The sequence below is a fragment of the Eptesicus fuscus genome, chromosome 1, assembly GCF_027574615.1.
Source record: "Eptesicus fuscus isolate TK198812 chromosome 1, DD_ASM_mEF_20220401, whole genome shotgun sequence".
NCBI lineage: Eukaryota > Metazoa > Chordata > Mammalia > Chiroptera > Vespertilionidae > Eptesicus > Eptesicus fuscus.
In genome coordinates, this window is record NC_072473.1 from 62,269,525 (window position 1) to 62,284,972 (window position 15,448).

The following is a 15,448-nucleotide window of genomic DNA, read 5'->3' on the forward strand; positions in this document are numbered from 1 at the left end:
AGGTTCCTTTTCTCATTTGGGCCACTTAGTCTTTAAGGAAAGCTATTGAATAAACAGAGACTCTGTCATTGAACTCCATTTTTCTCACAAATGTGTCTTATTAGGGACAAAAGGAACAAAAGAAATTGTGAATGTTTTTAGTATAACTCATCAACACTATTGGAAATTCAACTAATTGAAAATGAACTAGTGAATTTGTACCTGGATAAATGAAGGTAAAGTCAGGGAGAGGCTATTTATTTTCCCCATAAGTCACAACAGTATCCAAATACCTCCTTAGTAGCTATGCATTATATCATGGCAATTTTAACTTACCGGAGCTGAGGAATCATATATTTTATGATTAAGTATTTAAAATATCATAAAACTACAGAGAATAAAATACCTACAAGCCACAAGTAATTGCTATGTGTGTGTGTGTGTGTGTGTGTGTGTGTTTTCAGATTACTGACATTTTCTTGAATAATTCCTATAAGAAATTCAATAGACATTTTTTAAATTTTAAGCAGGTAATGTTAGATCATTTACTATTTATAAAACATTGAAGCTTTTGACTCTTCTCAACCTTTAGATTATTCTGAAACTAGGATGACATCAGTATTTTCTGGTCAACTATTAACTCACCAGAGGCTTTAACTTTTTTATTTATTTAGTTATGTATTTTAGAGCAAGATATCAATAAAAACTAAGGTAGCAGTGTTTCTATTTTATTATTATTTTCTTAAATAGAAGTTAACATCATGTTTGTATCAATTTGTAGAATGCAACTTTTAAAACAGCTTCCATTTCCCCACCTGCTGGTATTCAGGCCCCTGTGTAATCTCTTTCCCTTGAATGTGGGCTGGGCCTTATGATTTGCTTCTCTAATAGAGTATGGCAAACGTGATGAGAAGTTACTTTCAAGAATGGTTAAAAATAATTCTAGTTTCTTGTCCTCTTGTTGTCCCTTACTGATCTATCACCACATGCCATCTTTTGAGTCGCCCTATGGAGAGACCTGTATGTCCAGAAATTGAGAAAGGCCTTCATCCAAGGGTCAAGGAATGAACTTGGACCCTCAGTCTAGCAACTCCAGAAGAACTGAATTCTGCCAACATCCATGTGAGTAAACTTGGCATCAGACCCCTCCCAACTCACCCCAGTCCAGCCTTGAGAAAACATTAGCCTCTGCCCACACACTGTGAAAGAGAGCCAGAGGACCCAGCTATGCAACCAGAGTTCCCAACCCACAGAAACTGAGAGATACTAAATATATGTTATTTTAAGCCACTACGTTTTGGAGTAATTTTTTTAAAAAACAGCAAGAGGTAACTAATATGTAGTTCTATTACAATGTAGAGCAAGATGTGAATTTTAGATTTTAATAAGACAAGGAAGAAGTCAATTTAAATTGTTGGACAGTGCCATAGAACTAAACATCGTGCTATCAATAAATTTTATAAACTCCTAAATCACCTCCAAGTTTCTTTTGAACAGTTGTCAGTGTTTGAAAAATTTATTAAGTGGGCATGAAAATTTTATTAAGTGGGCATTTGTAAAAAGAATGCCTAATATTTTTGTTTCTCAAAGGTCAGTGCATTTTTTTAACTTTGTTTTTATTGTTGACACTATTACAGATGTCCCCATTTCCTCCCTATTTGATGTGAGATTAAAAACTAAGGGCCTTTCTTAGGATTTATTGCTATGGGAGGCTGAACAAAATAAATGTTTAACATTAAAAAAAGGGGACTTGATGAACATTTTTACATTTCAAATTAAACATATTACTTTTGATATGTTAATATATTTGATAATTTCATAGTTCTTGTGCACCTAAAGAATTGCTAAATTTATACAATGTCCTTAATAAATTGTATTTATTTCACCACCCAATGAAAGAGAAAAGTTTTTTATTTTATCTTAATTTAATATTATACATAGCTGATAAAGGCAACATTATATGTGCTTTGACCCTTTGCAAATGTGACATCACCAATATGATACCTTTATATTTATATCCTGATGAAAAAAATATTTATTTTTATCACTTTCTTATCATAAGCAATATGAAATATACAATACACTCATCCCAAAGAAACTAAGTACATAAAAGATTTTTTAAAGTTCATGGTAAAGGGAAATGTATAAAAAGCTTCAGCTACTGTTTTAGCTATTGTTTTGTCTATCCTTTTGAAAAGAGCTGTTAATAGGAGGTAAACTGCATGGAATTGCATTTCACCATTTCTCATGCTCCTTCTTCACCTATGGTAGAGGTAAAAATAAAAAGGGAAATGACTAGAAGTGGGGAAATGAGGAGGAAGATTATTAAGGATTGATAGTTATTAATCTGAATAATGCTATCCTGAATAATCAGGAATTTACTGAGCTTGGATTGAACCAGTTTTCCCACTTACAGTACAATCATTAGAGATCATTTATATCAGAGATTGCACTCGAATGCTTTTAAAGTAATTTTCAATCCAGCCAACCATTGTCATTTCCCTGAACTAACCATGAATGCTATTGAAGTCCATTTGAAAGCATTTCTTAAAAGCTTGGCTGTTTGCTGTTCTGTTATATATAATCTGAACTTGGCAACCATTTCCTACATATCATTAATATACTACATCTTAAAAAGAAAAAGCATGACTATGCCTTACCCTATTTCATTTTCCTTTTTCTTCTCCACTTTTTTTATTAAGGTATTATGTGTGTACATATCTTACCATTGCCCTCCCCGAACCCACTCCCATACATGCCCTCACCCCCCAGAGTTTTGTGTCCATTGGTTATGCTTATATACATGCATACAAGTCCTTTGGTTGATCTCTTATCTTCCCCACCTCTCCCTAACCTTCCTGCTGTAATTTGACAGTCTGTTTGATGCTTTACTGCCTCTGTATCTATCTTTTTGTTCATCAGTTTATAATGTTCTTTATTATCCATAAATGAGTGAAATCATGTGGTATTTTTCTTTCATTGACTGGCTTATTTCACTTAGCATAATGTTCTCCAGTTCCATCCAGGTTGCTGCAAATGGTAAGAATTCCTTCTTTTTTATGGCAGCATAGTATTCCATTGTGTAGATGTACCATAGTTATCTGATCCAGTCATCTGCTGACAGGCACCTAGGCTGTTTCCACAAGTTAGCTATTGTAAATTGTGCTCCTATGAACATTGGTGTTTGTAGTTTCTTAGGATATACTAGGGGCCCGGTGCACGACATTCGTGCACTGGGGGGGGGTCTCCTCAGCCCAGCCTGCCCCCTCTCACATACTGGGAGCCCTCAGGGGATGTCCTACTGACGGCTTAGGCCCGCTCCCCATAAGGAGCGGGCCTAAGCCACAGTCTGGCCTCCCTTTGTGAGAGACAACCGGGTTGATCAGGGAAAGGCACCAGCCCCATCACCCTGCTGCTGGAGCCACTGCCAGTCACCGCAGCCACCAAGGTGTTTTCATCAACGTGGACTCCAGTCCCTTCACCAAGAAAAAATGACAACTTTCTTTAGGCATTTTCAAGATGTGTCTTTCATAGACTATGACATTTCTTTCTTTCTTTTTTTTTATCCTCACCTGAGTATATGTTTCCATTGACTTTTAGAGAATGTGAAAGAGAAAGGGAAAGACAGAGAGAAACATCAAAGTGAGAGGAATACTTAGATTGGTTGCCTCCTGCATGAGCTCTGACCTGGGCCCCAGCCAGGGAGGAGCCTGCAACTTAGCTACATGCCCTTGATCAGAATCTAACCTGGACTCTTTGGTTGGCAAACCTAGGCATTATCCACTGAGCCAAACTGTGTATGGCAGGTTATGACATCTCTTAGCCCTCCAGCAGCGGACCTTTGTTTTTTTCCCCAGCAGTGAGGTGGAAAAGCCCTAGATCACCTTTTTGGATTCTTATACCCAAGTTACTAAGAATATTACCTACCAGTGGCATACAGGGAGCTTAGCCAATGAGAGGTCAGAAAAGGTATTTCCTCTGTAGTTCACACTTATCTCCTGTGATCTCCGGCTCTGCCCCTGCCAAGGCCTAAAGCCTCCAGCCCTTGGCAGGGGACGCCCAGCTGGCTCGATTGCCAGGCTCTGCCCCTGGCCAAGGCCTCAAGCCTCTGTTTGAGGCTCGGGCCCTGACCAGGGACCCCCAGCTGGTGCAATCACCCGGCTCCACCCACGGCCAAGGCCGCAAGCCTCTGGCAGAGGCTTGGGCTTTAGGCAGGGACCCCCATCTTGCTCTGATCACCTGGCTCCGCCCCACCCGCCAAGGCTGCAAGCCTCTGGCTGAGGCTTGGGCCCTGGGCAGGGACCCCCACCTGGCTCCAATCACCTGCAGGGACCCCCAACTGGCTCAATCGCCTGGCTCCACCCCCAGCCAAGGCTGCAAGCCTCTGGCTGAGGCTTGGGCTCTGGGCAGGGACCCCCATCTTGCTCTGATCACCTGGCTCCGCCCCACCCGCCAAGGCTGCAAGCCTCTGGCTGAGGCTTGGGCCCTGGGCAGGGACCCCCACCTGGCTCCAATCACCTGCAGGGACCCCCAACTGGCTCAATCGCCTGGCTCCACCCCCAGCCAAGGCTGCAAGCCTCTGGCTGAGGCTTGGGCCCTGGGCAGAGACTCCCAGCTGCTCCAATCTCATGCAGGGGACCCCAGCTGGCTCCGTTCGCCCGGCTCCACGTGCACCAAGGCCTAAAGCCTCTGTTTGAGGCTTGGGCCCTGGGCAGGGACCCACAGCTGGCTCTGATCGCTTGTGGGGGACCCCAGCTGGCTCCGATCTTCCCCTCTGATCTTTGGCTCCAATCGCCCAGTTCCACCCATGGCTGCAGCCATCTTGGTTAGGTGTATTTGCATATTCTCTTTCTGATTGGCTGGTGGGCATGGCTGGTGGGCGTGGCTTGTGAGTGTAGTGGAGTGATGTTTTGCATATTACTGTTTTATTAGATAGGATTCCTACGAGTGGGATTACTGGGTTAAATGGGAGTTCTATTTTCACTTTTTTGAGAAAACTCCATACTGTTCTCCACAGTTGCTCCACCAGTCTACATTCCCACCAGCAGTGCACGAGGGTTCCTTTTTCTCTGCATCCTTGCCAACACTTATCATTTGTTGATTTGTTGATGATAGCCATTCTGACAGGTGTGAGATGGTACCGCATTGTCATTTTGATTTGCATCTCTAGGATAATTAGTGACTTTGAGCATGTTTTCATATGTCTCTTGGCCTTCCTTCTGTCTTCATTTGAAAAGATTCTATTTAGGTCTGTTGCCCATTTTTTATTGGATCATTTATCTTCCTTTTATTAAGTTGTATAAGCTGCCTGTAGATGTTGGAGATTAAACCTTTATCAGTGATAGCATTTGCAAATATGTTCTCCCATAGAGTAGGCTTTCTTGTTGTTTTGTTGATGGTTTCTTTTGCTGTAAAAAAGCTTTTTATTTTGATGTAGACCCATTTGTTTATTTTATCTTTAGCTTCCATTGCCCTAGGGGCAGTGTTAGTGAAGAAATTGCTTTGGCATATGTCTGAGATTTTGCTGCCTGTGGATTCCTCTAGTATTTTTATGGTTTCCCATCTTATGTTTAAGTCCTGTATCCATTTTGAGTTTATTTTTGTGTATGGTGTAAGTTGATGATCTAGTTTCATTTTTTTGCATGTATCTGTCCAATATTACCAACACCATTTATTGAAGAGACTGTATTGACTCCATTGTATGTTCATACCTCCTTTGTCAAATATTAATTGAGCATAGTGGTTTGGGTCAATATCTGGACTCTCTATTCTATTCCATTGATCTATGTCTGTTCTTGTGCCAGTACCATGCTGTTTTGAGTTACAGTGGCTTTGTAATACAGCTTGAAATCTGGTATTGAGATCCCTCCTACTTTAATCTTCTTTCTCAGGATTGCTGTGGCTATTCGGGGTCTTTTTTTATTCCAGATGAATTTTTGGAGAGTTCTTTCTAGGTCTGTGAAATATGCCATTGGTATTTTAATGGGAAGTGTGTTGAATCTGTAGATTGCTTTTGGTAGTATGGACATTTTAATGATGTTGATTCTACCAATCCATGAGCATGGTATGTTTTTCCATCTGTTTACGTATTCCTCTATCTCTTTTTTCAGTGTTCTGTAGTTTTCCATGTATAGGTCTTTTACTTCCTTAGTTAAGTTTATTCTAAGTATCTTAATTTTTTTGGTGCGATGGTAAATGGGATTGAATTTTTAGTCTCTCTTTCTGTAAGTTCACTATTGGTGTATAGAAATGCCATAGATTTCTTGGAGTTAATTTTGTATCCTGCTACATTGCCGAATTCATTTATTAAATCTATTAGTTTTTTGATGGAGTCTTTCAGGTTTTTTATGTACAATATCATGTCATCTGCAAATAAGGACAGCTTTACTTGTTCTTTTTCAATTTGGATGCCTTTTATTTCTTCTTCTTTTCTAATTGCAATGGCTAATACTTCCAGTACAATGTCGAACAGGAGTGGTGAGAGTGGTCATCCCTGTCTTGTTCCTGTTCTTAGGGGAAATGGTTTTAGTTTTTGTCCATTGAGTATGATGTTTGCTGTGGGTTTATCATATATACCTTTTATTATGTTGAGGTATGATCCTTCTATTCCCACCTTGTTGAGAGTTTTTATCAAGAAAGGGTGTTGGATTTTGTCAAATGTTTTTTCTGCATCAATTGATATGACTATGTGATTTCTATCTCTCAATTTGTTTATGTGATGTATCATGTTTATTGATTTCCAGATATTGTACCATCCTTGCATTCCTGGGATAAATCCTACTTGGTGTAGGATCTTTCTGATGTACTGCTGGAGCTGGACCTCACAGTGCCAGCAAGAGAGGAGCTTGCAGGGACACAGTCCGTCCTCGCTCTGGGGCCTATGCCTTTCTCCACTGAACCTAGTTTGTAGGACCTTTTGGATACAGACACTTACCTGTGGCTGAGGTGCGGGAGAAGGTGTGGACTTGTGGAATCTGGGGAGAGTAGGCAGCAGTCCAGGAGAGGTGGTAGCGGGTCTGGTGCTGAGTCATATCTAAGCCCAGTCGCCATTTTCTCCTGAGAGATAGCCCCTCCCTCCAGTCTCCAGGTAACCAGTATAGCCACACCCAGACTGCACCCTGAATAATACAAAGGAATCTGAATACTCCCTGAGCCCATAGGAACTGGCCTAAAGAGAAATCTTTAGCCCCAGCAACCAGAAACTGAGAAACAGTACAGTACAGATGACTGGATTCATAAGCCAGCCAAAGGAACGACACTCCACTTTTTTCACTTTTTTTTTTATTATCCCTTTTTCCTTTTTTCCCCTTTTTTTCCTTCTTTTTCTTTGTTTTCCTGTTTTTATTTGTTGCTTTATTTTCTATTTCTTTTCGCATTATTTTCCATCACTATTTTTTATTTGCTATTTTTAATTTTTTATACCATTTTTGTAATCAATTTTTTTGTAAATTTATTATTTTTTCTTCTCATTCTCTTTCTTCTCATCCACTTATTCCCTTTTACTTCCTCAATACTAATTTGAGGTCCTCCCCATATTCATCCAATTCTTAATCTTATTTTCACTATATAAGCTCAGCCTCTACATATTCTGCCCCAACCCTCTTTGCTGGGTGTGTAGTGTTTGTATTTTTTTGGTTTATCTATTGGTTCAGTGGTGTCTTACCCATATATATATATTTTTTTCTCATTTTTATTCATTTGTCTTTTATCCCTTATCTTTTTCTCTCCGATAGCATTTGTGCTCTCTTTTCTCTGCCGTATCTCTTGTTTCTCAGGTGGTCACTTATATTGGGGTTATTGGTGTTGTGAGTACATTTGTGCTTAGTTCCCTCTGTGTTGTGTCTTGTTGAGGTGAATTTTATCCTGTCTGGCCAAGGGGCTAGATAGGAAGCCACATAACCAGAAACCTGGAGAGGAAACTCCATCCACGAACAGGTCAATAACACCCCAGACCCAACTATAGAGGCAGGAAGAATGCGGCAGGGAGGGAAAGAGCATGAGTGAGTGAGGGAGTAAAAGAGGAGCATGTGGTCAGGTGGTGTGTGTGTGTGTGTGTGTGTGTGTGTGTGTGTGTGTGTGTGAGGCACAGTTAGATCCCACAGGACCTTCAGGGACAGGCTAACCTGGCTTGCCTAACTAGGCAGCTTTTGCTAACATTACAAACAGTACCGGGAGGCCAGCTTGTCCTCAGAGGCTTAGACTCTTTGAAGGGGAGAGCTGCTGTAACTGGGTTTCCAGCCTTAACTCCACCCAGAGTGCCCTCAGATAACACCTGGGACTCTACAGCCATCCCTGCAAGGAACATGCTACCTAGGCTGTGATCCCAAGGTCAATGAGGCTGCAGCCACCCTGTGTGCAGGCTCCTGTGAGTTCCGAAGCAGGCTCCCCTCTGACAGGCCCAATGCTTTAGCCTGAACAGCAGACACGTGAGCAGCCCACTCCAGTCCAAGGAGCAGCAGCCCAGTGAACAACCCGCCACAGGCCTAAGAGCAGCAGCTTCAGGTGCCTTGCCCCTGTCCGAGGAGCAGCAGCTGTGTGAGCAGCCAGTTCCCCCGTCTGAGTAGTAGCAACCATGTGAGCAGCTCACCCCATCTGAGGAGCAGCAGCCACATAAGCAGTCCACCCACGTCCAAGGAGCAACAGCCTTGTGCACTCCGCACTAGTCTGAGGAGCAGCACCCACACGCAGCCTGCACCTGTCCGACGAGAAGGAGCTGGGTGAGCGGCCTGTCCCTGTCCAAGGAGCATCAACAGCACGAGCAACTCATTCCCACTCAAGGAGCACCAGCTGCATGAGCAGACCGTATCCCATCAGAGGAGAAGCAGCTGCACGAGCAACCCGTACCTATACAAGGAGCAGCAGCCCTGCAAGCAACCTGCCCCAGTCCAAGGAGCGGCGGCATCATGAGTAGCCCGTCCCATCTGAGGAACAGCAGCAGCACACAGCCAGCACCCATCTAAAGAACAGCAGCCACAGGAGCAATCCGCCCCTGTCTGAGGAGCAGCAGCCACGTGAGCTGCTGGCCCCCATCTAAGGAGCAGCATACATGAGCAACCCATCCCCATCCTAGGAGAAGAAACCTCATAATCAGCTCACCCCCCATCCAAGGAACAGCAGCTATACGAGCAGCCTCCCCCACCAGCCAGAGGAGACACCACTGCTGCAAATAGCATTCACCAGAGGAGCCACTGCCAACTGAGAAGCAGCTGCTACCATAACCACCCAAGGAACAACTGCAGCCAGAAAAACCACTGCCACCCAAGGAGCAGCCCCTGCACAGCTCGACATCTATATCAGTCAGTGAGACCAAAAATGGGTAGACAAAGATACCCCCAAAGGAAAGAAAAGGAGGATTGCCAAAAAAGCAGCTAAGTGAAACAGAGGCATGCAATATATCAGAAAAATAATTCAGAATAAGGGTAATGGAGTTCATAAACCAGATCAAAGAAAAAATCAACACCTCATGTAAGAATCAAGAAGAAATGGATGAAAAAATCAACAACTTATGTAATAATCTATTAATTCAATTCACTTTCCATTAAAATACCAACGGCATATTTCACAGACCTAGAATGAACTTTCCAAAAATTCATCTGGAATAAAAAAAAGACCCCAAATAGGTACAGCAATCCTGAGAAAGAAGAATAAAGTAGGTGGGATCTCAATACCAGATATCAAGCTGTATTACAAAGCCATTGTTCTCAAAACTGCCTGGTATTGGCACAAGAACAGACATATAGATCAATTGAATAGAATAGAGAACCCAGAAATTGACCCAAATCACTATGCTCCATTAATATTTGACAAAGGAGGCATGAACATACAATGGAATCAAGACAGTCTCTTCAATAAATGGTGTTGGGAAAATTGGACAGATACATGCAAAAAAAAAATGAAACTAGACCACTAACTTACACCATACACAAAAATAAACTCAAAATGGATCAAGGACTTAAACATAAGACAGGAGACCATAAAAATACTAGAGGAATACATAGGCAGAAAAATCTCTGACATATGCCAAAGCAATTTATTCACTGATACTGCTCCTAGGGCAATGGAAACTAAAGAGAAAAAAAACAAACAAATTGGACTACATCAAAATAAAAAGTTTTTGCACAGCCAAGGAAACCATCAATAAAACAACAATAAAGCCCAGTGCATGGCAGAACATATTTTCCAATGATATCAACGATAAGGGTTTAATCTACAACATTTATAGGGAACTCATACAGTTTAACAAAAAGAAGATAAACAACCTAATCAAAAAATGGGCAACTGATCTAAATAGACACTTTTCAAAAGAAGACAGAAGGAAGACAAAGAGACATATGAAAACCTGCTCAAAGTCACTAATTATCAGAGAGATGCAAATCGAAACAACAATGTGGTACCATCTCACACCTGTCAGAATGGCTATCATCAACAAGTCAACAAAAGACAAGTGCTGGCGAGGATGCGGAAAAAAAGGAACCCTCATGCACTGCTAGTGGGAATGTGGACTGGTGCAGCCACTGTGGAGAACAGTATGGAGTTTCCTCAAAATCTAGAAATGGAACTCCCATTTGACCCAGTGATCCCACTTCTAGGAATATATCCCAAGAAACTAGAAATACAAATCAGGAAGGATATATGCACCCCTATGTTCATATCAGCACAATTCACCATAGCTAAGATTTGGAAACAGCCTACGTGCCCATCAGCAGATGAGTGGATTAAAAACCTGTGGTACATCTACACAATAGAATACTATGCTGAGGTAAAAAAGAAGGAGTTCTTACCATTTGCAACAACATGGATGGAGATGGAGAGCATTATGCTAAGTGAAATAAGTCAGCCAGAGAAAGATAAATATCACATGATCTCACTCATTTGTGGAATATAATGAACAACATAAGCTGATGAACAAAAATAGATCCAGAGACAGAAAAACATCGATCAGAACATCAAACCTCAGAGAAGGTAGGGGAGGGTGGGGGTAAGGGGGAGAGATAAACCAAAGGACTTATATGCATGCATATAATCTTAATCAATGGACACAGACAATTGGGTGTGGGGGCATGAATGGAAGGTGGGGGGTAATGGGGGAATAAGGACACATATGTAATACCTTAATCAATAAAGAAATTTAAAAAAAATAAAAGAGCAAATTACAGCAAAAAAAAATAAATAAAAAATAAAAGAGTATACTAGTATACACCCCTATGTTCATAGCAGTATTATTTACAATAGCCAAGATTTGGAAGCAGCCCAAGTGTCCATCAGTAGATGAGTGGATAAAAATTCTGTGATACATTTACACAATGGAATACTACTTGTCCATAAAAAATAAGGAAAATTTACCTTTGTGACAGCATGGATGAACTTGGATAGTGTTATGCTAAGTGAAATAAATCAGTCAGAAAGACAAGTACTATATGATTTCACTCAGTTAAATCTGATGAACAAAATGTATTAACAAGAAAAAGATAGACAGATTCATAGATAGAAGGCAGACTGACAATTATCAGGGAGTAGCTGGGTGGGGCAGGGGGTGGATGGATTGCGCAAAAGGGAAAAAAAAGAGAAAGAACTCATGGACAGGGACAACAGTGTGATGATTTCTGGGGTTAGCAGGTTGGTGGAGGAGGGTATTGGGTGATAAATGGTGATGGACAGAGACTTGACTTGGGGTGGCAAACACACAATACAGTGTACAGATGATGTGTTGCAGAAGTGTGCACCTAAACTGGTATAATCTTGTTACTAGTATCAGCCTAATAAATTCAATTAAAAGGAAAAAAAATCATTATTATAAAGCTAAAGTTATCAAACCTGCTTTATCTGTTGTTTATCTAACAACCACAATATTTTTATTACTATTGAAATGATTTATCTATTCCCCTCCATTTAATTTTATAAAATTTATTGTTGAGAGAATTACAGATTTCCCCCATTTCCTCCACGCATCTCCCCCCTCACCCCCCCCCACCCCTAGCCAGGGCTTCACCTGTCTGTTGTCCATGTCCATGGGCTATGCATATATGCTTATAAGTTCTTTGGTTAACTCCTGCCCACCCTCCTTCCTGCCTTCGTTCTAAGATCTGTCAGTCTGTTTCATACTTCCATGTCCGTGATCCTATCTTGTTAGTCAATTTACTTTGTTCCTTAGATTCCACATATGTGAGATCATGTAATATTTGTCTTTCTCTGACTGGCTTATTTCACTTAACATAATATTCTCCTGGTCCATTCATGCTGTCTCAAAGGGTAAGAGATACTTCTTTTTTATAGCTGCATAGTGTTCCATTGTGTAAATGTACCACAGCTTTTTTGTTCAATCATCTACTGATGGACACTTACTTGTTTCCAGTTCTAAGCTAGTCTATATAATAAAAGCCTAATATGCAAATTGACCATTACTCCAACACACAAGATGGCTGCTCCCATGTGGACATAAGATGGCTGCCACAAGATGGCCAGCAGGAGAGGGCAGTTGGGAGGGACCAAGCCTGCAAGGGAGGGCAGTTGGGGGCGATCAGGCCTGAAGGGGAGGGCAGTTAGGGGTGACTGGGCCAGTAGGGGAGGGCAGTTGGGGGCAACCAGGCCTGCAGGGGAGGACAGTTGGGGGTGACCGGGCTGGCAGGGGAGGGCAATTAGGGGTGACCAGGCCAGCAAGGGAGGACAGTTAGGGGTGACCAGGCCAGCAGGGCAGTTGGGAGTGACCAGGCCTACAGGGGAGGACAGTTAGGGGTGACCAGGCCAGCAGGGGAAGGCAGTTAGGGGTGACCAGGCTTGTAGGGGAGGGCAGTTCGGAGGGACCAGGCCTGCATGGGAGGGCAGTAAGGGGCGACCGGGCCAGTAGGGAAGGGTAGTTAGGGGTGACCAGGCCTGCAGGGGAGGGCAGTTGGGGGTGACCAGGCCTGCATTGGAGGGCAGTTAGGGGTGACCAGGCTGGCAAGGGAGGGAAGTTAGGGGTGACCGGGCCAGCAGGAGAGGGCAGTTGTGGGCGACCAAGCCTGCAGGGGAGGACAGTTAGGGGTGACCAGGCCTGCAGGGGAGGGCAGTTAGGGGCGACCAGGCCAACAGGGGAGGGCAGTTAAGGGTGACCAGGCCAGCAGGGGAGGGCAGTTGGGGGCAATTGGGCCAGCAGTGGAGCAGTTAGGCTTCAATCAGTCTGGAAGAGGAGTGATTAAGGGGTGATCAGGCTGGCATTCAAAAGTGGTTAGGGGCAATCAGGCAGGCAGACAGGTGAGCAGTTAGGAGCCAGCAGTCCTGGATTGTGAGAGGGGTCCCAGATTGGAGAGGGTGCAGGCTGGGCTGAGGGACACCCCCCACCCAGGCATGAATTTCATGCACTGGGCCTCTAGTTGAAAATAATGATACTGTGAACATCAGAGTGCATATATTCTTTCTGATTGGTGTTTTGGGATTCTTAGGATATATTACTAGAAGTGGGATCACTGGGTAAAATGGCAGTTTGTGTCTTTTATTTTTTTTATTAAGGTATAATATGTGTACATATCTTACCATTGCCCCACCCCCACCCCACTCCCATACATGCCCTCACCCCCCAGAGTTTTTCATCCATTGGTTATGCTTATATACATGCATACAAGTCCTTTGGTTGATCTCTTATCTTCCCCACCTCTCCCTAACCTTCTTGATGTAATTTGACAGTCTGTTTGATGCTTTACTCCTCTGTATCTATCTTTTTGTTCATCAGTTTATAATGTTCTTTATTATCCATAATGAGTGAGATCATGTGTTATTTTTCTTTCATTGACTGGCTTATTTCACTCAGCATAATGTTCTCCAATTCGATCCAGGTTGCTGCAAATGGTAAGAATTCCTTCTTTTTTATAGCAGCATAGTATTCCATTGTGTAGATGTACCATAGTTTTCTGATCCAGTCATCTGCTGATGGGCACCTAGGCTGTTTCCAGATCTTAGCTATTGTAAATTGTGCTGCTATTAACATAGAGGTGCATATATCCTTTCTCATTGGTGTTTCCAGTTTCTTAGAATATATTCCTAGGAGTGGGATTACTGGGTCAAATGGGAGTTCCATTTTCAGTTTTTGAGGAAACTCCATACTGTTCTCCACATTGGCTGCACCAGTCTGCATTCCCACCAGCAGTGCACGAGGGTTCCTTTTTCTCCGCATCCTCACCAACACTTGTCGTTTGTTGATTTGTTGATGATAGCCATTCTGACAGGTGTGAGATGGTACCGCATTGTCATTTTGATTTGCATCTCTCGGATAATTAGTGTTGTTGAGCATGTTTTCATGTGTCTCTTGGCCTTCCTTCTGTCTTCTTTTGAAAAGATTCTATTTAGGTCAATTGCCCATTTTTGTATTGGATCATTTATCTTCCTTTTATTAAGTTGTATAAGCTGCCTGTAGATGTTGGAGATTAAACCTTTATCAGTGATACCATTTGCAAATATGTTCTCCCACAGAGTGGGCTTTCTTGTTGTTTTGTTGATAGTTTCTTTTGCTGTAAAAAAGCTTTTTATTTTAATGTAGTCCCATTTGTTTATTTTCTCTTTAGCTTCCATTGCCCTAGGGGGAGTGTCAGTGAAGAAGTTCTTTTGGCATATGTCTGAGATTTTGCTGCCTGTGGATTCCTCTAGTATTTTTATGGTTTCCCGTCTTATGTTTAAGTCCTGTATAAATTTTGAGTTTATATTTGTATATGGTGTAAGTTGGTGATCTAGTTTCATTTTTTTGCATGTATCTGTCCAATTTTCCGAACACAATTTATTGAAGAGACTGTCTTGATTCCATTGTATGTTCATGCCTCCTCTGTCAAATATTAATTGAGCATAGTGGTTTGGGTCAACATCTGGATTCTCTATTCTATTTCATTGATCTATATGTCTGTTCTTGTGCCTGTACCAGGCTGTTTTGAGAACAATGGCTTTGTAATACAGCTTGAAATCTGGTATTGAGATCCCTCCTACTTTATTCTTCTTTCTCAGGATTGCTGTGGCTATTCAGGATCTTTTTTATTCCAGATGAATTTTTTGAGAGTTCTTTCGAGGTTTGTGAAATATGCCATTGGTATTTTAATGGGGAGTGCATTGAATCTATAGATTGCTTTGGGTAGTATGGACATTTTAATGATGTTGTTTCTACTAATCCATGAACACAGTATATTCTTCCATCTGTTTACGTCTTCCTCTATCTCTTTTTTCAGTGTCCTGTAGTTTTCTGCATATAGGTCTTTTACCTCCTTAGTTAAGTTTATTCCTAGGTATCTTAATTTTTTTTGTGTGATGGTAAATGGGATTGCCTTTTTAGTCTCTCTTTCTGTATGTTCACTATTGGTGTATAGAAAGGCCATAGATTTCTTGGCATTAATTTTGCATCCTGCTACATTGCCGAATTCATTTATTAAGTCTATTAGTTTTTTGACGGAGCCTTTCGGATTTTTTATGTACAATATCATGTCATCTGCAAATAAGGACAGCTTTACTTGTTATT